We start from the raw sequence: 26344 nt of genomic DNA, 5'->3' as shown, positions 1-26344 counted from the left end.
CAACCATCATCCCGAAAATTTCCCCTTGTGAATTCAAATGAACTGTGAGTGTTGGGGTTCTCTTTGTTTGCATGTGCATGCCTTGAGAATGAGTTTTTGGAAGGGTTCAACGTGTTTCTTTTTGGGGTAGTGCCGCTAAGGTGTGTGTTGAATCACGGCTACCAGATGGGTCTCAGTTACACTCACCATTCCGGGTTCCTTAGATACAGGGTTAGCGCGTTTGGATTTATCCCATCAGGCTTATTACTGCAGGAAAACTAACTCTGCAAGATCCATCCCTTTGCCCTAGAAAATAATCACTCGTCTGGAAGATCTGTGTGCAATCCACCCTTATAGACTGGACCTCAGTTTCACAGGGACTAAAAACACAGATGTGCTTCCTACTGGGAAATGTAGTAAACTTGACTACAATGACGGCTAATTATATCTTTATTGTTGTCATTCTTGAATGATGCATTGAATGATTAGATCCTATGATATTGACAGAAATCTCTACCTTAAAGCCAAAATCCTACACTGTACAAGGAAGGGCTGAGGAGGATGTTGTAAAAGCCGATCCTAGTTCCAGGGAACTCACCCATTTTCTACAAGGTCGAAGATTACTTCCATTTTCCTTTTTCGCATTCTTTTTCCATTCAATGAAATCTAAAGAAATATTGCCCCTCATTTCAGTGTTTATTGTCAAAATATTAGTTCGAATTTTCTGCCATATTAAAAAAAATGCAAAGTAGCCAGTCCTTATGCATGTGTCAAAACTGTCAGAGCCTGGGTGACTCTGCGTTTGAAGAGATCGGAGGAATAGAATTGGTCGACAGCACCCTCAACCCATCCTTTGATGTACAAGGAAAGTTCTGTGAAAAGACAATGTATTAGGAATGTCAAATTTTGAATGATGATGATGATAATTAAAATTAATTAAAAGAGAGGCAGACAAAAAAGAACAATTAATCTCAGTGCAGTATACTTGTTCTAAAAGTTATAGTGGAATGAATTTGCCTCTATTTAATTTATTAAAGCCTCACCAACTTCCTCTTAAGAAAGTTTAGTTTATTGGTGTTTCTCTGGAATTATCTTATCTTACAATATCACCATCAAAAGTTATTCAGTAAAATAATTTCTAAAATGTAGGTCAGCTTTTATTGCATCATTCTGAAATTCATTATTTGAGATAAATACAAAATCTTCATGATGTGTGAAGTAAGTAAAAATATTATTGACACAAAGTAAGATACACTAATACATATTAATAATACGTGTAGTTGCATTTAAAAATTCAAAAATTCCTTTAACCTATTTTGTCCTACATTTTACCTTTATATAAAAGCAAAATTCATATACATAATTGTATATTTCCCCAAAATACATGTTTTGATTGCTTTTGATCTATGGACTAGATGAATAGGAAAAGAGAAATGAAATTTTTCTAAATATGAATTTTTATTTTTGCTCTGATAAATAAAATTGATTTTCTCAATTAACAAGTTATTAACAATAAAAATATTTTCAATAGTTATTAGTTATACATATTGGAGATTTTTTATTGACATTGAACTCTCATTTGCTGGACTATTTGTTTTCTAACCTTCTACATAAAAAGCAAATAATGAAAAGCAGTTTTAAATTTAGTTTAACTAAGGCAGAAATAAATTCAACTTTTAACATCACAAAAATAACATAATTCTATAACAAAGTCAGACTTCTAAAAATAAATGTATATGATAATGAAAACAATTTTACAAAGCTTTATGTAATTTGAATTTTTTCCTCCATTTATCAAAACATTGCTTCTTATTGAAAACATTTTTTAATGAGCAAAAAACTACTATCACTTAATTCAAATATTTATTGGAGAAGACAGACTCTCTGTGCCTTCTACAAACTTATAAATTTTACTAGAAGAGCTACTTATTTAGGTTTTTTTAAAAAACTAATTTAGAGTTAATAACTCCGCTTCCTAACAACTATGTATCTGAAGCGTTGTAAAAGAAAGAGGGGAATGAAGGGGTTATTAGGTCTTTAAACTCAAGTTTTCAAATGCCCAATAAGTGATGCAATTGTGACTAAAGAAAATTTTAAGTTGGAGATGGTTAAATAAAGAAATACTCAGAACTCACATAGAATTGTGATGAATAGTTTTTGTGAGAGCTTAAATAGGCCAAACATAAAGGATTGCTTCTAGGAAGGGGGCTGAAGAATCAGAAAGTTATTAAAGAAAATTCTTAGATCTTAATCACAAGCTTGTATTTCAGTAAATTAAACACCTTTCGTGTAAAGAATAGATGTACACAAGTCATTATATCATTATGTTAATTTGTCACCTATCCATACTAAAAAATCATATTGTGGGATTTATTCCCTACAACCAGAATTACATGGTAGTTTTTTAAAGTTTGGTGTTGTTTAGCTTAGCTTTTAAGCAATACATTCATCCTTATGAGTTGTAGAATCGACTTTCCCAAATTTTCCATAAATTGCATTTCTGAGGAGGTTTTTCAATAGAAACAGAATGAAATGAAAGCACCTGCCTGTTGAAACCACATCACTGAAGCTGCTCATAGCACATCAAACATGAAGGAGCAGGCAAGTCCTCCTTTTCTCCCTGTGGGTTAAAGTAAGGCACTGAGCTTAAAAGTGGGATTGTGTCTCTCCTCTTTGCGTTTCTGCTCATACACGTCCCATAAAAACATGACTGAGAGCACAGACCCACTCCACAGGTGTGTCGTGGAAGCCGCTAGTAAAAAAAGATTTTAAAACGTTTGGAAACTGCCAAGCTCTTGAGAAAATGCTTATTAAAGACCAATAAAATTGTGAAAATTGAGGAGAAGACATACAGTAAACATTTTTGGTGTGCTTTAAAGAAGGCAGTTTCGTCTCCAGCCACGTGAGCTTGGCTGTGGTAAACCCAGGCAAGAAAAACAAGCTTGTCCATGATTTCCTAATGAAGGGCTGGAGCGTTGAGAACAACAGTTCCATATTCACTAAGTCACCTATGTAGATATAGCCATTTTCACCCGTAGCCACCATAATCCAGAATTTTACAAGTGATTGAAAATTCTGAAAACACTCCCAGAGAGTGTCTATATTATCAATAATAAACGAAGTAGGAGTACTAGCAACTGAAATTAAAAATGGTCATTGGGTCTATTTCTGCCAAGCACCTGGACCATGAGGCAAGTGAAAGAGTGAATTTGGTCATTTTAACAACCAGTCTGGAATTGTTTCATCAATAGCAACTGTAAGGAGAATCAGCGTTGCACGGTCTTATAGTTCCTAATACTGCAGATTGACAATATGCTCCTAAAAACACACAGTTCTGCGAGGACCAAAAGGAAAGATGAATTTTCTTCCAATGTTATGGCATTTGTGTAGGGTGTTTCATTCTTTATTTTAAACATTATTTTTGCCCAACTCAGTTGATTTGTACATTCTTGGAAATGAGATCATCATGCAGAATTAGCTGATCCTGGGCTTTCCTCAATGACACTATTTGCAAATCTGCTTGATCCGAACTATCTCCTGTGTATTGCCTTAGACCTAAAGAACAAATTCTCCAATGAAAATTCTGAACGTAGGCCTTTGTTAAGCACTCCATTTTTTAAAGACACCCCAGGTGAGGATCAAACAAGTTTGGGAAATCCAGCTGAAGTTTGTGACTCCCCACTTAACTGAAACAAATTCAATGCTGACAACACAAAATACCCAAGAAGAATAGAGAAAAGAGTCTTCATTGCATAGCTCCAAGAAGCATGGTGTTCTTTCTCCTTAGAGACTTTCTGAGCTCTGTTATGTAGATATAGATGAGCACAATAACCAGCAGTTGGTGTTCCATTTAAACACTCAAGGACTATACAAACTCTCTTTTTTTGTGTGACAGAGTCTTGCTCTGTCACCAAGGCTGGAGTGTAATGGTGCGATCTCAGCTCACTACAACCTATACCTCCTGGGTTCAAGTGATTCTCCTGGGTCAGTCTCCCGAGTAGCAGGGACTACAGGTGTGTGCCACCAGGCCCGGTTAATTTTTGTATTTTTAGTAGAGACAAGATTTCACCACGTTGGCCAGGCTGCTCTCAAACTCCTGACCTCAAATGATCCACCTGCCTCAGCCTCCCAAAGTGCTGGGATTACAGGTGTGAGCCACCGTACCTGGTTCACAAACATTTTTAAAAGCCATCTCAAAAGTTTTAGAGGAGTATCTAGGTTAAAAATTGTAACTCAAGAACTTCAAACATAGCAGTCAAAAAATTGTTAAATAATGTTAAGCTAAAGGAAAAACATTATCTTCTAATGATATGTAATTATCCAATAACTATTTGACATTTTTTAGTATCAATCCCAACATAATGAATTGAATATGTCATATGGATTTGAGTCTAAGCAAAGTGTGCATTCTTGTAGAATAGCCTTGCAAGAACGCAACTTCTAAAGATAAGAGCTTATAACATAGGTTGCTTTGAGGGAGATGAAATAGCCCAGAGTCACAAAAATACAGTGCTTTGTTTTCTGAATTACTGTTTTATATTGAAAATAATATTCATTATAGAGCCAAAAATGCCTAAAAATAGCATATAAAAATTACTTTGTTTCACTCTTTGATTGAGAAAACTGCAACCAGCTACACCACACACCATGGTGATTAATAACTCTGATTTATTATAGAGAACATGAAATCATCCAGGCCTTCTATCCACTAGTTTCCATAATAAACAAGTTTAAAAAACAGCATCAGTACAAGGAGGAGGTCGGTTCATAAAAATTTCACGTAATACAAGTTTCTCTAAACTAATAGGTCTCATAAGTCAAATGTAGCTTCTCATTCCCCATCTCTACCAAATAGGCATAAAGTGGAAGTAGTGGGGTGTAGATGAATAGATTTTTCTCTCAATATGGAATTAATATTCTAGATATTTTGCCCAGGGAAGTCTTCTGAATACATTGTTACTAGCACTCCTCATAGTAATTCTCTGTTTTTATGAATAAAAAAGATAGTAATATTTAATAAATCAATAGTTTCACATCACCTTCTTCCAAATGGAGAAACCGAGGCCCAGGGAGCTGACTCTGGTCACAGCAGCTGTCAGGTATTTTCAGATGAATGAAGCTGATCGGTATCACAGAAAGACCTAGGAACGATTATGCAGAGAATAGAAATTACTAGAGTTTTATCTGAATAAATAGTTGTCGTTTTCATAAAACTTCACAAGGGAAAAGCCATTATGAATGATTTTTTTTTTTTTTTTTTTTTGAGATGTTGTCTCGCTCTGTCGCCCAGGTTGGAGTACAGTGGCGTGATCTCTGCTCACTGCAAGCTCAGCCTCCTGGGTTCGCGTTATCCTCCTGCCTCAGAGTAGCTGGGACTACAGGTGCCCACCACCACACCTGGCTAATTTTTTGAATTTTTAGTAGAGATGGGGTTTCACCACTTTAGCCAGGATGGTCTCGATCTCAGGACCTCGTGATCCGCCCGCTTCGGCCTCCCAAAGTGCTGGGACTACAGGCGTGAACCACCGCGCCCGGCCCATTATGAATGATTTAATGCAAAATAAATGAAATAAAAATTTCATCTCTGGAAATTTTAGTGACTTTGACTGCAGTGGTAGCCTGTGCAGTAGATCATTTCTTGTCCTTTGACTTAGCTTAAATGCCCCAAAGGAGATCCTAAGAGCTATACGATATTTCACTTTGGAATCAGATCTATTTGCTTTGGAATCAGATACTTGGAACGGTGAGCAGGTGACCTGAAAACTCGGGGATAAATTCAACCTTGGCCGTTGGCTTCTATGTCACCTGTATGTCATCACTGAGCATTTCCAAACACTGGCTTTAAAATTAAGAGCCTGGAAAAATGTACATATGATATTCATGGGTTGAAGTCAATTGCATTGATTGAACTCTGTTTCCAAACGGGGAATAAAAGAAGACATAGCTGCCGCTCTAATGTTTCCCCCTCTCTCTAGACAGAGGGTTACATTTTTAGACCTCCCGAGAGCCTCATTCATTGTGAACATAAATGTTCACCCTCGAGCTATGCTTGCCTCTTTCTCCTTTGCCGGGATTTGGCTGTGGGAGAGAGGGAAGAGAGACCAGACCACAATCCAAGAATCTTCTTCTTCTCTTCTCATCTTTCTAGCCTCAGCCCTACCATGTCCTGGTGTGAACAAGGTCATGTGTAACTCGGTGAGAATTTACAGACAAGAGTGCCACTTCTCCTGGGTTCCCAAGAAAAACAAACCTAGGGTTGCTCCTTGTGTGAATGTGTGAATAGCCCAGTTTATGACACATCACATTATTAGCACAAGAGGAGGGCTGAATCCCAAACGGGGCCGGCACTGCCTCCTCCTTTTGTTGACAGAAAAAAAGTATAGTTACTGGCAACCACTCAGCCCCTGCCAATGGGAAGCTGTCCTGATGTTGCTGGGCACAGACTCACGTGAGAAAGAGGTCAAGGCGTACAGAGACCTATTGAGAAGCCTGTTATGATATGTAGGAGACTGTTGCAAGGAGAAACATCAGCATAAGATACAGTCCAGACTGCTCATCTCACAAGTAAATAAGATTTACACATGAGAAAGTCTTTGCTCCAAAAGCAAAAAAAAAAACCCTGACATGCGAGGGTTATGTGTCTTAAGTAATAACTAAAGCAATAAATGCATCCTGTGTGATTGCTCAGAAAGTAAGATCGCAAGTTCCTAAGATGACTAGGATAGAAATAAATCAGATTTTGAACAGTTCAACATCTGAGGGAGTTTGGAGGTGGGTAAATAATTACTTCTGATGTAAGAATTTGCTCTGACATCTCGTTTGTGACTCTCCTTAATTCATTTAAAATACTTTCTAACCGAGGAAAACCTGAGAGGTGAGATCATCATAGAGGAAAGGGCAACAGAAACAAACATTAAAAGATATTTTCTTGTGTTAGGTTTTTAAATTTTGTTTGGTTTGATTTATTTCTTCCCTGTCAGAATGTTCGATGCTGAATTTGCTGACTTCTATAGAAAAAAATGAAGCGGGATGTCTCAGAAGTCTCTGAGTGCACTGAATAATTACACTCTGTTTTTCTTACTATACCATTCCAATATTACAGCAATGGTAATTCTAACAAGTCGGTACAGATTCATCAAAACAAAGTTAATGAAGAAGTGGAGACTACATTCAACTTGTCATTTTTTTAATGTTTCTTTGTTATGTGCAGCCATTTTAGCCCAAACTTTCTCCACTATTCTCTACGTGTTACTTACATTGATTTAGTGCATTTAGACAATTTATCTACCATACATTTTTCACAATTCAGGGCTGACAGGAATTATCGGGTTAAAGCTGACAATTGAAAAGTTAAAGCTCTTTAACCTTTGTGGCACATGAACACCTACACATTTGTCGCTGCCTAGAACACCTGTGTTACCACAGTTGTTTCGATGGCTATTTGTTTTAAGAAAACAGAAGAGCTGATTATCCAAAATTCAAAAGAGGAGTGGAGGAAATGAAGACGTGAAGGAGGAAGGAATGGGAAGAAGGGGGAGGTAAGAAGGGAGAGAAGAGGGAGAAATGGAAAGAGAGATAAAGAGAGGAAGGAAGGAAGGAAAAAGAGAAGGAAGGAGAAAAAGAGAAAAGAAAGAGAGAGAGAGAAAGAAAGAAGGAAAGAGAGAAAGAAAGAAAGAAAGAAAGAAAGAAAGAAAGAAAGAAAGAAAGAAAGAAAGAAAAGAAAGAAAGAAAGAAAGAAAGAAAGAAAGAAAGAAAGAAAGAAAGAAAGAAAGAAAGAAAGAAAGGGAAGGAGGGAAGGAGGGAAGGAAGGAAGGAAGGAAGGAAGGAAGGAAGGAAGGAAGGAAGGAAGGAAGGAAGGAAGGAAGGAAGGGGAGAGAAAGAATGAAAGAGAAAGAATGAACGAACAGAACAGTAAGCGTCTATTGTTGCAGAGCTCTGTCTTGGCTTGTCATGGAGATATTTCACTTGACTGAAATAAGCTTGCAATAAAGTTATAACATCAGTTACCTCAACAACAAGCCTGCCACCCACACAACCTTGCCATTCAAATGTCTTGCTCATTTTTCTCCTTACATTATTATGATCAGCCTCTTAGTCAAGTCTCAGTTTGACTAACCTATTGCCATGGGCTACTAGTTGGTCAATTTTCATCGTATTTAACAAAAGCAATGAAATGGCCCTGGAAGCTCCTGTTGTTTCCACTCCTCTCACAACCTTGACGAGATAATCCAGCTAATCAGCTGTCTGAGATTGGGGGGCCCTTTAGGACCACAGGCTCTTTTTCTTTAGTACTTCCTTTTATAACGAAGGGATATGTTCTCAATGGCAACTGAACATTCAAAATGCAACAAGGCATGTATTAAAGAATGTATTTTCCCTTGTTCACATTTACATTTGGAAGAGGGACATTCCAGTAGCTTGGAAGGAACTGGGGAACCAAACCTGTGAATTAAAGTAAAAATAACCTACTTAACATGTTGCTTACCATATACCAAATGCAGTTCTGAGAACGTGGCTCACGTGGACTCGTTTCACCCTCATCACAGTTCATTGAGGAGGGTGCTAGCCATAATTTCCCATTTTATAGACCAGACCATGAAAGCACGGAGAAATTAGTTGCTGTGTCCTAGTTCACAGAGCAGGGAAGTGGCATGGTCAGAATTGAAAGCCAGGAAGTTGGATTCTAGAGATCCACACTCTTAATCCCATGCTCCACTGAAAACAATAAAGGTACATTGTTTAGTAAAATTTTGGTGCATTCAGCACATTTGTAAAATCGGATCCAATAGAAATTCTAAATACAAAAGAGTTGTGGGAAAAACAGACTCGAGGAATGATTTTCCAAAATCCACATTAAACTCTGAGAATCTGAATCCATGTATCAAATTTTCTATGTCTAAAGCCTCCTTTGAAAAAAATATGGGCCAGGCGCGGTGGCTCACGCCTGTAATCCCAGCACATTGGGAGGCCGAGGCAGGCGGATGATCCGAGGTCAGGAGTTCGAGACCAGCCTGGCCAACATGGTGAAACCCCATCTCTGCCAAAAATACAAAAATTAGCCAGGAGTGCTGGAGCGCACCTGCAATCCCAGCTACTCAGGAGGCTGAGTGGGGAGAATGGCTTGAACCTGGGAGGCAGAGGTTGCAGTGAGCCAAGATCACGCCACTGCAATCCAGCCTAGGCAACAGAGTGAGACTCTGTCTCAAAAAAAAAAGAAAACAAAAAATACGTTTCATAGCTAAGAAGGATTGAGTCCTGGTTTCCTCATCCATATAGTGGAAACAACACAACCTTCCTTATACAGTCTTTGGGATGATTACGATAATGTATGCAAAGCCCCCGGCATAGAGTTCGATGTATGGTAGATGATCGATAAATAGCAACTACTATTTATAACTGTTATTGGAGCGCTTCCCCCCGTGTTCCCCACTATCAGATGTATCTTGCATTTAAGTGCCTCCTCTCACTTCACAAAGCAAATAAATGTTCCCACTCTCCCATCAAAACAAACCGCAATGCTATGAAATGATATCTTGAACAGAACTCCAGTTGGAAAATAGCGAATACATCAGCTAGTGCTCCGTGGACTTAATTATCAGGTTTCAAAGTGAACATTTGCATGTGATGGTGAAAGTTATTTTAGAAAGATCTGTTAGAGCAGATACAGAGATGGAAACTTGGATAGGCACACTGGCTGAAAGAAGACAGTTACAGCCTTGTAGTTATAATTAGATAAGGCACCTCCAAATACATGCATGAATCAGCCACTGAACTCCTGAAGGTTGAGAACCATCCGAGCATGTGTCTACAGAGGATTCCTCTCCTGCAGGCTGATTCTCTCTCTCTCTGTCTCTCTCTCTCTCTCTCTCTCTCTCTCTCTCTCTCTCCTAACTTCAGAGAAGGAGAGCAGGTAGACAAAGCACGTGATGGAATGCGGTTCCCAGGCTTGCACAGGAAGTGGCCTGGACTGGTCTAAGTGCTGCTGTACCCAAGTATCTGCCCCATTGCCCTGGCCAGGACTTCCTGTTCTGGTTTGTTAACAGATTTGAAGTCCCACCGCCAGGAGTCACAGAGCAGAAGCCCTAGATTCCAGGGACAATGAGAGAGGGTGTTTTACATACTGTTGATACATGGAATATAAAATTAATTACAGTGCAAATGGCAAATGGTTACACATAACCTAATTCACACATCCTGATTTCTGTTTGCTACTACCATTGACCACAACCGAGACAGACAAAATTTGCATGTAAATAGTCAGTGACCACCAGAGATCTAATACAGTGGGCACACACATGTATGTATGTGTTTGTAAAGACATGTACAAATTCAGACACATGCATTCATACATGTGGACACACGCATATATGTATGTATGCGTATGTGATCAAATAAATGCTCTACTGGAAATCTTTGCAAAATTGTAACACCAGTAAATGAAGTCTAAAGAAATACGCATTACTGATGCAAAATGTTGATTTGCCAAAATGAAACCTTGCAGAGTTGCAAACTTAAATGAAATTTTTATCAACAGCAATAATTATCCTGTGCAGTAGAGATCTTCTGAGCTATTCATAAAAGCTTCTGAGGAAATTTTTTTTTGAAATAGACCTTACTCAGAGCAGTTTTGGGGTCACAACAAACAGGGGACACAGAGATTTCCCATATGCTCCCTGATCCCTTACACCCGCAGTCTCCCCAGTTAACAATATCTACCACTAGAGTGGTCTGTTTGTTACATGGATGAACTGACACTGACATACCGTCATCATCCAGAGTCCACAGTGCACATGAGGGCTCTCTCTTCGTGTTATACATTCTGTAGGTTTGGGCAAATGTGCAACGGCACGTGTCCATCACTGTAGTATCATACAGAATAGTTTCACTACCTGAAAGTCCCCTGTGCTCCACCTGTTCCTCCCTTCCTCCCCCAACCCCTGGCAACCACTGATCTTTTGACTGTCTCCATAGTTTTGCCTTTCCCAAAATGTCACATAGAGTGCAACCTTTTCAGATGCATTTCTTTCACTTAGTAATATGCACTTAAGGTTTTTCAGTGTCTTTTGGTGGCTTGATAGCTTATTTCTTGTTAGCGCTGAATGATATCCTGTTGTATGGATGGATCACTATTGACTTACCCATTCATCTACTGAAGGGTATCTTGATTGCTTCCAAGTTTTGGCAATTATGAATAAAACTTCTGTAAACATCTGTGTGCAGGTTTTTGTGTGGACTTAATTTTTCAACTCCTTTGGACAAATACCAAGGTGCATGAGTGCTGGATCCATGGTAAGGATATATTTGGTTTTAGCCAGTCATAGTGGCTCATTCCTATAATCCCAGCGCTTTAGGAGGCTGAGGTGGGAGGATCGCTTGAGCCCGGGAGTTTGAGACCAGCCTGGGCAACAAAGCAAGACCTCATCTCTTAAAAAAAAAAAAAAAAAAAAAAATTTAAGAGTGTGTGTAGATTTGTAAGAAACCACCCAACCGTCTTCCTAAGTGGCTGCGAATGGACCACTTTACATTTCCATACACAGTGAATGAGGCCTCAGGGTTCTGGATTTTAGCATCTCTAACAGGTGTGTAGTGGTTTATCATGGTTGTTTTAATTTGCATTTCCCTGAGGACAGATGACATGGGCCGCCTTTTATATGCTTATTTGCCATCTGTAGATCTTTGGTGAGGTGTCTGTTCAGAACTGCAGGCTATACCATCTACTTTATCTCTGACAAGTAAGTGTATAGGGTTGACACAGTAAAGCAGACACTTAAGACAACCCCTGCTGAGACAACCTCAGAAGAGGGAGAAGTCCTGATGCAAATCCTGCCTTTACTTTTTAAAATTTGATTAAAAAAAAATAAGGTAGTAATTTGAGGGGTCTTCAATCACAAGGCTTTGGAAAAGACTGGAAAGTTGTAATTGACTGCTGATAAATGTTTGATTAGAAATATCCTCTTAAAAATGTTTAAATTTACTCACCTAATCAAAACTTTTACACACTGATTTTGGCTTCTCATTATGAAGCTAATCCTCAGGATGATTTCTCCTGGTATTTTCTTTCTCAAATTTTCATTGGTCATTTTGCAAAGAGCAGAATTCCAAACAGCCAAAATCCCATCTAATCCTTTACTCACCTGTAGTGAAAAGCACTATAACGTGGTATAAAGAGAGAGTGAGGGGGGATATTAGGTGATTTGACAGATAACTTTGGGGAGTTTGTAAACCAGCATGATTGTGTATTGTGTGTGTGTGTTTGTGTGCATATGTGTGTGTGTGTGTTTGTGTGTGTGTAGTGACACCGGATTTAGACATCAAGGCACAGTTTACAACTCCTAGGCTGATAATCTCATCTGGCCTGAATTCTCATCTTTACACTTCACTGATTTCTGATTTCCTGATTGGCCTCAGGCAAGTCACTTCCAGTTGCCCACAGTGGTTACAATGGCCCTGCTCAACCAGGCTGTGTGGATTTGAGCTCTCTCTCAACTACTTATGAACCGTGTAACTTTGGGCAAGTTAGTTAACCTTCTTGTGCCTCTGTTTTCTCATCTGTGAAATGAGCGTAGCAATCTCTAGTCCACAGAGCTGTGATGGCAGGGAGTGGGGAGTGAATGAGATCATGCGTGTACAGTATTGCTTCGACCATCATAAGTACTCAATAAATATTGGCCATTGTTATTAGCTGAGTCATAGTTTCTCATATACTGCATGAGAGGGTCGGACCAAGTGACCTCATGAATTCTTTTGGTCAGTCTTCAGGAAAACCCTATCATATGGAATGCAACTGATTACCCAACCTCCCAAAATCCCTGCAGCCACAGAGCCCTCATCAGATTTTATTTACCAAATCTCATCCACCACACTGCTAGTTGCACAGGCTTCATTGATTCCTATTTTACATGCAATTCTAACAACTGCATTTACTCGATTTCTCAGACTACAGCAAATCAGATGCCCAAATTAGGAAGGAGAAAGAATGCTGGAAGAAAAAATGCGTTGGGAGCCAGAGTGATTGCAAGTTGTCCGGCATTAGGGAAAGACAGATTAAACAATTGCTATCACAGAATAATGTACCTGTGCACAACCAGGATGCCAAGTCACTAAAAACTTTTGAATTACATTTAGTGTATTGCTTAAGGCAGTGATCAATTTGAAAACTATTTGTATCAAAAATTATTAGCATGTGATAGGCTCGGGGATTATCAGTTTCTGGTTGCTTTTCTCATGGGAAAAATGTCCCTGGTTGTTGTTCAGGTCTCTCCCAGACTTGCTGGCCCTCTCTGGTCTCTCCTGGTGGGGCCTCCCTGCGCCACACCGACTGGGGTAGGGCTGTGCAAAACAGTTCTGTCCCAGTAGGAAAGCTGACACGGGATTACAGAGTAACAACCCAGGGAGCCAGCACTGATACAGCACTGCTGTTGTGTGTACGTCTCACTTCAAACTCCAGCCACATTCATGCTTACACCTCAATGGTAAGCGTGAGTTTACCATTAGAGTTTACTATCTATTATTTACTATCTATTTACTATTAGTGCCATTACATCTATTTACTATCTATTAGTGCCATTAGAGAGTAACAACTGTGTACTACCTATTGGTGTTATTAGAGAGTAACAACCCAGGTAGCCAGCACTGATTACAGCAGGGCTGTCCTATGTACATTTGACTTCAAACCCCAGCCACACTCACGGTTACACCTCAATAATAGTGATCTCTTTCCTTGGCCCCCACATCACCTGCTTCTTTTCCAACCTAGGAGGTAATGGGTTCAATTAAGACTTTGGGAGACCTAGATAAAGGTCTGAATCCTGTCTCAATCACTTGCCTACTATGCAACTTTGGGCAAGATATTTGAACTTTGCACATCGTTTTCTCATTTATAAGATGTGGATAGTAATGCCTTACCTCCCAAGGCTGTTGAGGGGAGCAAATGAGACTGGGGAGGTCAAGCACAGAGCCGGGAGAGAGGAGGTGTTCAAGGTGTAATAGCAATTCCTGGTGCCCATTTTAATTGCATCTAGGATTTTGACAGGCCTTTCCAACCACAGCTCATCACACTACATAGGATGCATGGTGGGTGAAGTACAGGTTTGGAGTCAGATAGACCCAGATTGGAATGCTCTTTCTATTGGTTGCCATCTGGGTGGCCATGGGCAAAGTATTTAGGCTTTTTGAGGCTCAGTTTCTCCCACTTGTATACTGGGGATACCACCACTCACCTGCAAGATTTGTTGTGATGATTTCATCAGAAACATATTTAAAGAGCCTGTCTCATAGGAGTGGGTGATTAACACTCAAAATATCTATATTGAGGCTGGGCACAGTGCTCATGCCTGTAATCCCAGGACTTTGGGAGGCCAAGGCGAGCGGATCATGAGGTCAGAAGATCAAGACCATCCTGGCTAACACGGTGAAATCCCGTCTCTACTAAAAAAGTAAAAAAACATTAGCTGGGCCTGGTGGTGGGCACCTGTAGTCCCAGCTACTTGGGAGGCTGAGTCAGGAGAAGGGCGTGAACCCGGGAGTCAAAGCTTGCAGTGAGCCGAGATCACGCCACTGTGCTCCAGCCTAGGCAACAAAGCGAGACTCCATCTCAAAAATAAATATATATAAAATATACATTATATATTATATTTTATATATAATATACATTATATATTATATTTTATATATAATATACATTATATATTATATTTTATATATAATATACATTATATATATATTTTATATATAATATACATTATATATATATTTTATATATAATATGCATTATATATTATATATAATATATATATATTTTATATTTTATATATTATATTTTATATTTTATATTTATATTTTATATATATAATATTTTTATATATATTATATTTTTTATATATATATATATATATATTATATTTTATATATATTATATTTTATATATATATTATATATTATATTTATATATAATATATATTATATATATTATATATTTATATATATATATATATATATATATATATTATATATAAATAAATATATATATATATATATTATATATTTATATATTATATATAATATATACGTATATATTATATATTTATATATTATATATATATATACGTATATATATATATTTATATATTATATATATATATTATATATTATATATTTATATATTATATATAATATATACGTATATATTATATATATATATATATAATATATACGTATATATATATATATTAACGTATATATTATATATATTTATATATTATATATACGTATATATTATATATAAATAAACATTATATATATATTATAGAGAGAGAGAGACAGAGAGCCTATACTCTTCAAAGCAGTTTCACTGACATTATCCTATTTTATTCTTACAGAAACCCTATAAGGTAGTTGGGGCAGTTATTTTTATGCCCATTTAAAGAGAAAAAGAAAAAAAAGAAGCTAAGTGATGCTAAGTGTTTAATCCAACATCATAGAAAACACAAATATGCCGGGGCCCAAACTGGAATCCAGGCTTCTGCCTCCCGCACCAGTGCTTTTCTACATGGTTAAGATCACTCCTGCACTGCAGATTTCCATTGTACACACAGAGGAGAAGGCAAAACAAGTGGACACACCTTTCCTCACACTCTTCTAGCAGCTTTAGAATGTCTGCAATGGCCTTTTCAGCAGCAGGTGGTAGAAAGCTCCAACACCAACTAGCTTAAATCTCAAGGAAATTACTATTTCACATAACTGCAAATTCAGAGAGTGAAAGGAGGACTCCAGGCTCAGTATGATCGTCAGCACAATCATGTCAACAAAGACTGTGTTTCTTTCTGTCCTACCTCCCTACAGGCATCAATTTCACCTTAAGGTTGGTCACCCTCATGGTCATCAGGTGGCTGCCCATGGCAATTAGAACTACAAAGCTCTCTTGTTAATGTCTGGCTGGAGCAAGAGAGATAGCTCTCCCTCAAGCACTGGGTGTAGGTGCCCCCATCAGTCTGTTGGGTCTACTACTATAGACCTACCCCTGGGCCAATAAGAGAAAACAGAGAAGTGCCTGCACTTACTGTCCCAGATTAAGCATGATCTGCTCCCACAGTGTAGAAGGAAGTCATCTGCTCCTTAGTCATCAGAGGGAAGGGTGAATGTATAATTAGGTTCTTAATTAATGAGTACAGGAGCACAGGTGTTGGGTGGATAACCAACAGTATTCACAATGTGAATAATTCACTACGGAATTATTGCAGCGCATTTCCATTTTTAGTCCACCTGCATTCTCCTTCACCAAAGCATTGATTTCAGGCAATTACTGAAATAAAAATTGTGACGACAGCAGGCAAAGACATTTGCTCACACATTGTTTTTATGTCTTTTGTGACTTTATTATCTTAACTTAAAATCAAGCATGAAGCCCTTTCAACATTTCCTATGAAATAGAAGAAAGGCAATGAGCATTTTTATAAATCCAAGTTTTATTGAAAGAAATCAACCTGGAAAACAGATAGATTTGATTTTCCTAAAAACACAATTTAATGGTACAGAGCCATTTGATTGAGAAGAAATACATAAAATAAAATTGGGAGCATGATATGATGGGGAAAATTTAAGGCTAAAAATTAGGGGAACCTCTGTTGTTGATCTACCTCTGTCACCAACGAATTATATGTCCATGAGTAACTCACTTAGAACTAAATCAGTGGTTGCAAACTGGCAGCCCACAGATCAGAACTGGTCCAAGATGTGGTTTTTTTTAGTTTTTTTTTTTTTTTTTTAATTTTAATTTTTATTTTTTTTTTTGCTAGCACAAAAGATTCAGTTGTATCTCAGATAACCCTATTGTTAGTAGCATAAGAAAATTTCTGAAAATAGACACAGCCACCAAAACTCTAGAGGCCAGATACCAAAGGTTCAAAGTCACTTACAATGAAAATATACATACAAGTTATCCCAGAGCCAAGTGTGGCGATTCCTCAAGGATCTAGAACTAGAAATAACATTTGACCCAGCCATCCCATTACTGGGTATATACCCAAAGGATTATAAATCGCACATAAAGACACATGCACACGTATGTTTATTACGGCACTATTCACAATAGCAAAGACTTGGAACCAACCCAAGTGTCCATCAAGATAGACTGGATTAAGAAAATGTGGCACTTATACACCATGGAATACTATGCAGCCATGAAAAAGGATGAGTTCATGTCCTCTGTAGGGACATGGATGCAGCTGGAAACCATCATTCTCAGCAAACTATCACAAGGACAAAAAAACAAACACAGCACGTTCTCACTCATAGGTGGGAATTGAACAATGAGAACACTTGGACACAGGGTGGGGAACATCACACACTGGGGCCTGTTTTGGGGTGGGGGAAAGGGGGAGGGATAGCATTAGGAGATATACCGAATGTAAATGACGAGTTAATGGGTGCAGCACACCAACATGGCACATGTATACGTATGTAACAAACCTGCGCATTGTGCACATGTACCCTAGAACTTAAAGTACAATAATAATAAAAATATATATATCAAGAAATAAATCTCTTCACTCAGAATTACTGTTGGTCCATTGTGGTTGAAAGATTGTTTATGTAGTTCAAGTCGAAATCTTTATATTACCTGTATTATAGGACCCAGATCTGTTAGAAGAAGAAGAAAAAAATAGTGTTTTAAAAAGACAGTTCCCCAGATTGGTTACTCTGGATGATTTAATTTAACTTCATGCTGGAGTAGAATGAAGTGTATCCTGCCAAAGAATTCACATGTGTTCTGAATGTGGAAATTAGCTCTTCCGTGGAATCAGAAGGATTTGCAATTTGTATAAATGAATGTTACTTTTACTCAGTTTACTTTCAAAACAGTGCCTGACTCCGTTGCACCAAGTAATAGTGAAACCTTTGTCTAGTTGGAAAGTACTCGCCTTTCCAAGAAGAACCACAGAGCTCTTTTGAGACAATGAAATGTGTTTCCTGATAAGCGTCTCAGGATCTATGCTAGCACAGGTAATGCATTTTTCTTTTCACTGCTCAGAACTCATTTATCCTGATTAGAAGTTTTTGGCACACGTCGAATATTACATAATCAGACGTCGGTACAGAAGCCTTTAGCCTCTTCTCACTGTTCAGGCTAAGCCATCGCCAATGTGGTAACATCACTGATATCTCCAGGAGATAACCCAAAGTTGTCTACTGGCTATATAATTTGTCAGACATGAATGGTGACTAGAGCTATCAGTAAACATACAGTATTTTTTGTCATCTTTTTCTGATAGTGGTTTTGATAAGATTTAAAGTAGCCTCAGCTTTAGCTTCCTTAAGTACTGGGATGTGTGTGTGCTTTAAACAGGTGGCTTAAAATGTCGGATGCCATCATCTTCTCTAACTGTAAGCCAAAGAATTGCCACATTTTCTGACTTCTTTTGTCAGTTTTTGACATTTGCTTTCCCTTGTTGGAAAAAGTTGTCTTTTTCAATGTGTTAGTACTTGATCCATTGAATGCAATGAGAGCTAACCTCAAGGAAATTCTCAGGAAAGTCCCCAAAGAAGAGAGGTTCTCCATTAGCAGATGAAACATTCTCCAAAGATCCTCAGCAGGTTGCTTTTTGAAAACCTCAGCAATTTAGTAGAAAATAGCACATCAATTCTATGTTTAACTGTTATTACTTAAATGCAGTTGATTTCTAATAGAGGGGGACGGAAGATTTTCCCTCATTGTGGTTAGGAAACTGAACAACAAAATGAGATTAATTTTTAACAAATGAATCAATCAGTACATGAAGTTTCAGAAATCTTCCACTGAATTAACCATGTGATTTTTTAAAAACTAATCTTGGCAAAGCATGGTGGCTTACGCCTGTAACCCCCAGCACTTTGGGAGGCCAAGGCGGGCAGATCGGTTGAGGTCAGGATTTTGAGACCAGCCTGGCCAATCTGATGAAACCTCATCTCTACTGAAAAATAAAAAAACTAGCCGAGTGTGGTGGTGCCCACTTGTAACCCTAGCTACTCTGGAGGCTGAGGCATGAGAATCGCTTGAGCCTGGGAGGCAGAGGTTGCAGTGAGCTGAGATCATGCCACTGCACTCCAGCCTGGGCAACAAAGCAAGACTCTGTCTCAAAAAAAAAAAAAAAAAGAATCTGATAAAACAACGCAGGTTAAAAAAAAAAAACTTTACTAACCCTCTTAGATTAATATTTCAAAGCTCTTTAACAACAGCCCACTTTACCTCTACAGAATTTTCAACATAACATCTTTGCGTAAAACATCTGTTCCAACCAACCGGTTCTACTCCCTGTCAAGCAATCTTGACTGTCCCTTCTCATTGCCATTGTGCCCTGTGTGTCCTGGCCTTAGCTGCTTTCATTTTTCTCTCTGATTATCTCCTAGGCTAAATTCAAGTCATGCTTCCTCCACGAAGTTTGTGCAAATGACTTTCTCTCTGAATCTATAGAGTACTGATGGTCCATCCCCAACATTTTAAGATGTCTTGGATTATTGCTATCATTTTATGTCTCTATTACTATTTGCAATTGATCAGACACTTTTATGTGCCTCAAGGAGATTTTCAGTTCCCAAAGATGTCTTGTACTTGTCATTGTGTCTCTCCAATGCCTTACCCAATGGCTTGCGTGTGGCTGATTGTCTCATACATATGCTAATCTGAATAGTCCAGTTGATCTAGTTAAATCATTTAATCTGAATCCAAAGACTAAGTGATGGACTGTTATGGAATAATGGTAAAAACTGTAATCATATTTGTAGTCCAGATGCCTTAACTAGATATATTTCCAGATCTGCCACTTACTAGATGGTGACTTATCTTGGACAAGTCATTTCACCTCTTACAGCCCCAGTTTTCTCATCTGTAAAATTGAAAGAATAATAATGACTCTCTTGCCTATTTCACTAGATTACTGAGAGAATCCAATGATGTAATGTCTTTGAAGGTGTTTATACAATGTCAAGTACCTTACAAATATGAATGGTCCTAGTTGGGCAAATGAAACACTATTTTTAGAAATCCCATATCAAATGCAGTGAGGAACTCCTGAAATGATCAAGACTGGTGATCATTTTAAGGTATGTTATGATCAATTTTAAACGGTGCTGTGGGTCAGGCTGCTATCCTCACCTTACAGGTGGAAGTTTGATGTTATCTAGAAGCAAATGGCTTAAGTAAAATTACTGACAGCAACAATATGAGATGTCTTTCCTGTTCCAGTTTGTAGCTTTGAGTCTAATTAGCACCACTGCTTCCTCCTAAACTTTTCTTTAAGCCTCATTAAAGTTCTGATTCTTAGGGATTAATATAAGCAGACACTGATAATATCAACCTCTCCTCTCTATAATTCCAAGAACTCTACATTAGCATAAATTACATTCCTGAATCCATCATTTGGTTCCATATCTCTTCAAAGTCTTTTCCGACCCTTCTCATCACCCTCAAATCCACGTCCCTTTCTCATAAGCTCAGCTCTTTGCCATTCCATCATTACTAACTTCCTGTAAGACATCTCCACATGAATATCTCACAAGAATCTTGAATTTAAGAAAATCAAGGGGCTAAGGCAAGCAGACTGCTTGAGGTCAGAAGTTCAAGATCAACCTGGGCAACATGGTGAAACCCTATCTCTACAAAAAATACAAAATTTAGCCAGGCATGGTGGTAAGCACCTGTAGTCCCAGCTACTTGGGAGGCTGAGACAGGAGGATCACTTGAGCTGGGGAGGTCAAGGCTGTAGTGAACATGTTCAGGCCACTGCACTCAAGCCTGGGTGACAGAGCAGGACCCTGTCTCCAAAAAAAAAAAAAAGAAAAAGAAAAACTAAACAAGAAAAGAAAAGAAAAGCTAAGCTTCTTGCCTCTTCCTGTCTTACCCCTCCTGTTCTGAAACCCACAAGTCTTCCTGTGTTGTCCAGCTCAGGACACGCAGCGTCATCTATCCCATGGCCAAAACCCGAAACCTAGGAGTTAGTCTTGCCTCACTGTTTTACAAGCCTTATGCACTGCTGCGATTCTGTCTCCTGTCCATCTCATTAATTCGCACACACTCCTGTATCTCCATCGGGACAATGGCTTGGCTCGTTGATTGCTTAGATGACCGCAACAGTCTTCAAACTATCCATACCTTCAGTTTGTCTCTCTCCAATCCATTGTCTCTTCTGTAACCAGAGTAACGCCTTTAAGATGCAAACTTAATCCTATCAATTCCTGGCTTAGGATCTTTCACTGCGTCCCCATTTCCCTCTGTAAGGGGGATGTAAGATGAAATGTACATCCAAACTTTTCCACATGGCAGCCAGAGCCCCTGGTACCCAGGTTATCTCTTCCCTTCCTTTAAGCCTTAACTTAGTTGCCAATGTCTCCTAGAAGATTTTTCTATTAACTCACATCCAATAATCAACTGGTTAGTGCCCTACAATTGCTCAAATGAACATTCTCCCACTCTTATAATTGACTTCAACTTGCCTAGGCACCCCGTAAGATTGAAACCTCCTTCACGACAGGACCATTCCTTTCACCAACTTATCTCAGTTACTCTTGATCCCTAAACACCGTCTCCAGGGTTAGGTGCATGATATACTCTCAATAAATAAGAAAGAAAATGTACTTTCCCTTCCTCTTGCATATTTCCCTTTATCCCCAAATATTCTACCTCTTCTGTTCTGTTAGATTTCATGAATCACTGCCAGGCCTGGTGGCTCACTCCTGTAATCTCAGTACTTTGGGAAGCCGAGGCAGGCAGATCACCCGGGGTCAAGAGTTCAAGACTAGCCTGGCCAACATGGTGAAACCCCGTCTCTACTAAAAATACAAAAAAAAAAAAAAAAATAGGCATGGTGGCAGGCGCCTGTAATGCCAGCTACTAGGGAGGCTGAGGCACAAGAATTGCTGGAACCCAGGAGACAGAGGTTGCAGCGAGCTAAGATCACACCACTGTACTCCAGCCTGGGTGACAGAGGAGGACTCCACCTCAAAAAAAAAAAAAAAAAAAAAATTCATGAATCATGTTTATTTCAGGAAATCTTCCTAATGAAGTCTGCTCCAGTCAGCCCTTATTCTGCCTCACCTTTGAATGTATTCATTGAATGCATCTCATGTAGCACTTTTTGGAATGCTATAGAAGAAGATTGTGAGGTTCAGGTCTGGGTATGTAGTGTATCCTAACATCAATGGTAAACTGCATGGGTAAGCAATCGGGGTAATCTTCAGTTACCCCTGATCTCCTACCTTCATAGCAGTCATATGGTGCTTATTCAAGGCTCATTAGAATCAGCCATCCTCCCTTTCAGTGTTCATATCCCGAGCTCCTGTGATTCATGGTTCATTATGTGTCTTTCTCTCTTCACTCTCAGGTAACACCAACGGCTGGTTCATTACGTTGCCCTGTTGCAGAGATCCAGAGTGCTCATGGACAGGGCCAGAAAGCAGGGTAGATATGCCCTACTGAGAGCCAGCCTTGACTGTAAGAGCAAAGATGTGCTTTCTCGAAGATCTAGGGCTCTTGCTTTTATATTCGACAAGTTGTTTTCAACACTTCAGTCTTCTCAACTGTTAGGAGAAGTACTATCAGGTTCTCGCTAGCTCTACACAAGAAATATTGCAAAAGTGCTCATCACCAAAACAAATGACGGATCTGTCGATCTATGAGAGTCAAAATTAACTTTCACGATAAAGAAAAATGTCTTTAATAGATTTAAAACATGTTCTGAAAGGGGACAGAAAGGATGGAGCCATAGCACCCAATATTGTCTTTTCACTGTCACACAGCCTGTGCCCGCAGCATGAATTTTCCTAGGAAATGTCATTCTGATGCCTTCTATGTAGAAGAAACTTGAATTGTCAAATACTCACCAAACTAGCACAGTCTTCCAAAAACGGGGAAGACCTGGAACCAAACAGAAAGTGAATATTCAGCCAAGTATGAAACTTTCAAAGAAAATAAACTGCATCTATCCGTATTAAACTCTTTGTTCATTCTGAATAAAAACAATTTAATTAATTCACCTAGGCAATTCCACACCAAATGTCTAGCAATTGAGGGAAACCTATATATGAGAAAAGAGGGAGTAAACAGATAAGGAGAGTGGCCTGAAAAACCTGTAAAGTTGATTCCATTTAATTTTAATTATATACAGATAGTCATGCCTCGGCCACAATATCAGACGGTGTGCTCTATGTTTTAGATATTCTTCTGTTCCAGCACCACTATCTACATAGCATCAGAATTACCATTTGATTGAGTAACTAACCTGCCACAGATTTCTTTTTATCTTACTTTAGTAAAAATACTCTGTGTGTGTGTGTGTGTGTGTGTGTGTGTGTGTGTGTGTGTGTGTGTTTGTAATTTGGGGTAATGACTCTTCAAGATATATTTTACAAATTTTAAAAATGAATAGAAACTTACCAATCCTAATTTCTTATTTTCATATATTTGCATGTTACATCAGTCATGTTATTCTCATTTTTAATCTACATGCTGGAATATGTAGTTAGCTTCCATATTTCCTAATTTGGGAGTATTTGAATTGCTTAAAATGCGAGACTTTACAAATCGTTCTGCTATATATATCTTTACTCAGATTTCTCTTTTGCATACCTGCCTAGTAATTGAATGAATGGATCTAGGCCTAGAAGAGTGTCTATCTCCTTTTACATCATTGCAGGTTTGTGTCTAGCAAAATTAAACCAATTTATAAATTCCACCAATGGCAGTCATCTATGAATGTATGTCCCCTGGATCCTAGCATTCAGTGATTTTTTTTAAAAAATTGTCTATTGCTTTGCTAGGTTAATTGGCATCTATGGATATCTAAAATTTGAATAACTTTCATTTATTTTACTATTAATGAGTGTGTATATTGTTTGTCATGGTCCCTTACTACTTCATTTCTATGACGGAAATCGACAGACCACAACTGAGCATGAAGTGCTGTGTCAAGATCCTAAAGATGACCAGGGCATCACTGGTACCCTCAAAGGGCACATAGTATAAATGAGGGATACAAACATAAAAGGAAAACCACCACAAAAATTAAGTTACATCCATCACAATGAAATACTACATAGCAATAAAAACGAATGAGCTACTGACACGTGCAACATCAGATAAGAACTTCAGAAGCATGAGGCTAGGTAAAAGAACGAAGACTCAAAAACCATATATAGCACAATCAGCACAATGCCACTTATATAACATTCTGGGAAAGGCAAAACTATATTAACAAAAAACACAGGAGCAATTGCCAGGGACTGGGAAAAGGGAAGAGAGCTGACTAGGAGTGGGTGATTGTGTGACTGTATCTTGATTATGGTATGATGTCAAAATGCATAGAGCTGTACACCTTAAAAGGATGGATTTTACTAAATAAGAGTGATATTTCAACAAACCTGATGTTAAAAAGGGAGAAGTGAAATGGTTGAGGGTATCTGCTGAGAGTGAAGATTCTCAGATCAGGCTGCTGGAATTTGTACCCCTTTCCTATCCGTTACTGACTATGTGACTCTACATAATTATTTAACCTCTCTGTGCATCAACTTGTTCATCTTTAAAATGGGTATAATAGTGCCTGCTTCGTGGTATTATTAGGAGAGATAATCAGTGCAATGCATATGGAATATGATAAGAGCTCAACAGATTTTGTTTCTTTTATTTTTTTCAAGTGCTACAACGGAGTTTGTTTTTTTGTTTGTTTGTTTGTTTGTTTGTTTTAGAAGAAATCTCACTCTGTCATCCAGGAAATCTCACTCTGTCATCCAGGCTGGAGTACAATGGCTTAATCTCGGCTCACTGCAACCTCTGCCTCCCAGGTTCAAGCGATTCTCCTATCTCAGCCCCCTGAGCAGCTGGGAGGGACCACGGGCGCCCACCACCACACCTGGCTAATTTTTGTATTTTTAGTAGAGACAGAGTTTCACCATATTGGTCAGGTTGGTCTCGAACTCCCGACTTCAGGTGATCCACCCACCTTGGTCTCCCAAAGTGCTGGGATTACAGGCTTGAGCCACTGTGCCCAGCCTGCAATAGAGTATTACACAATGTACAATGAAATATGGTAACAGTATGGCTGGGTACAGTGGTTCATGCCTGTAATGCCAGCACATTGGGAGGCCAAGGCAAGAGAATCACTTGAGGACAGGAGTTCAAGACCTGCCTAGGCAACAAACGAAGACCTTGCCTCTATAAAAAAATAAATAAAAATAAAAGAATTAGCTGGTGGTGCATGTCTGTAGTCCCAGATACTCAGGAGACTGGTGTGAGAGGATTGCTTGAGCCCAGGAGTTCAAGGCCACAGTGAGCTATGATTATACCACTGCACTCCAACCTGGGCAACAGAGCGGGACCCCAGCTCTAAAAAAGAAAACTAAATGGGCAAATGGCCAGAAAAGCCAAATCATGGAAGAAGAAATACTGATACTCATAAGTAACAGAAAGATAACTTTAGCCTAAGTACTAATCAGAAAAATCTATATTAAATATAAACAGCACTTTTGTTTACAAAATAAGCAAAATTTTTCTTTTGCTTTCTTTTCTTTTTTTTTTTTTTTGATTGAGAATGAGACCCAGGGTGGAGACAGATCCAACACTGAAACAGATAAACTTGTATAGAAAACAACATGGCATGTGTACTGAGGGCAGGAAAGTATTAAAACTCTTTATTCTTACCATTTCAAAAAAAATTTGTCCTAGAAAAGCATCGGCAAAAATCAGAGGGATCTATGGGCGAGAACAATTATTGTGTTATGTTTATAGGAGAGAAAAAAAGTGGCAACTCCCTAAATATTACGGAAAAGGTTAAATAAATTTTGATATATGCATACTGTATTGTAACAAATATGTATCTGTTTTTCAGAAATTCCTAAATGGGCATAGGAAGATAGACAACCAAAACACAATCTTTCTGAAGTGGCAGAATCTGCCTCTTGAAGGAAAATAGAAGTTTCCCAGGTGCAGAAAAATGAGGACTTGGATTCCAGGCAGAAGAAGATTCTGTGCAATAGAGGCCAAAAAGCTAAGGACTCTCATGACCTAGGAAGGTCACCTAATCCAAAGCAGTTAGAGTATTGTAGTCCCAGGAGGAAGCAACAGATGCAAAGTGAAAACACTAGGCAGCTCCAGGTAGTAAAAGCCTGTATAGACAGGGCACGGTGGCTCACGCCTGTAATCCCAGCACTTTGGGAGGCTGAGGCAGGCGGATCACCTGAGGTCAGGAGTTCGAGACCAGCGTGGCCAACATGGTGAAACTCCGTCTTTACTAAAAATACAAAAATTAGCTGGGCATGATGGTGCACACCTGTAATCCCAGCTACTGGGGAGGCTGATGCAAGAGAATCACTTGAACAGCCCAGGAGGCAGAGGTTGCAGTGA

The 26344-nt window shown here is 38.7% G+C and overlaps 1 long non-coding RNA gene across 1 annotated transcript; it reads left to right on the top strand.

The window, feature by feature from the left end:
* LOC126963096 (uncharacterized) lies at positions 1–22979 on the top strand. Its single transcript, XR_007728929.1, has 2 exons — positions 1–44; positions 22332–22979. It is a non-coding gene; the product is annotated as an uncharacterized LOC126963096 (long non-coding RNA).
* The last annotated feature ends 3365 nt before the right edge of the window (positions 22980–26344 follow it).

The sequence above is a fragment of the Macaca thibetana genome, chromosome 9, assembly GCF_024542745.1.
Source record: "Macaca thibetana thibetana isolate TM-01 chromosome 9, ASM2454274v1, whole genome shotgun sequence".
NCBI lineage: Eukaryota > Metazoa > Chordata > Mammalia > Primates > Cercopithecidae > Macaca > Macaca thibetana.
This window is presented reverse-complemented; position numbering and strand designations above follow the sequence as displayed.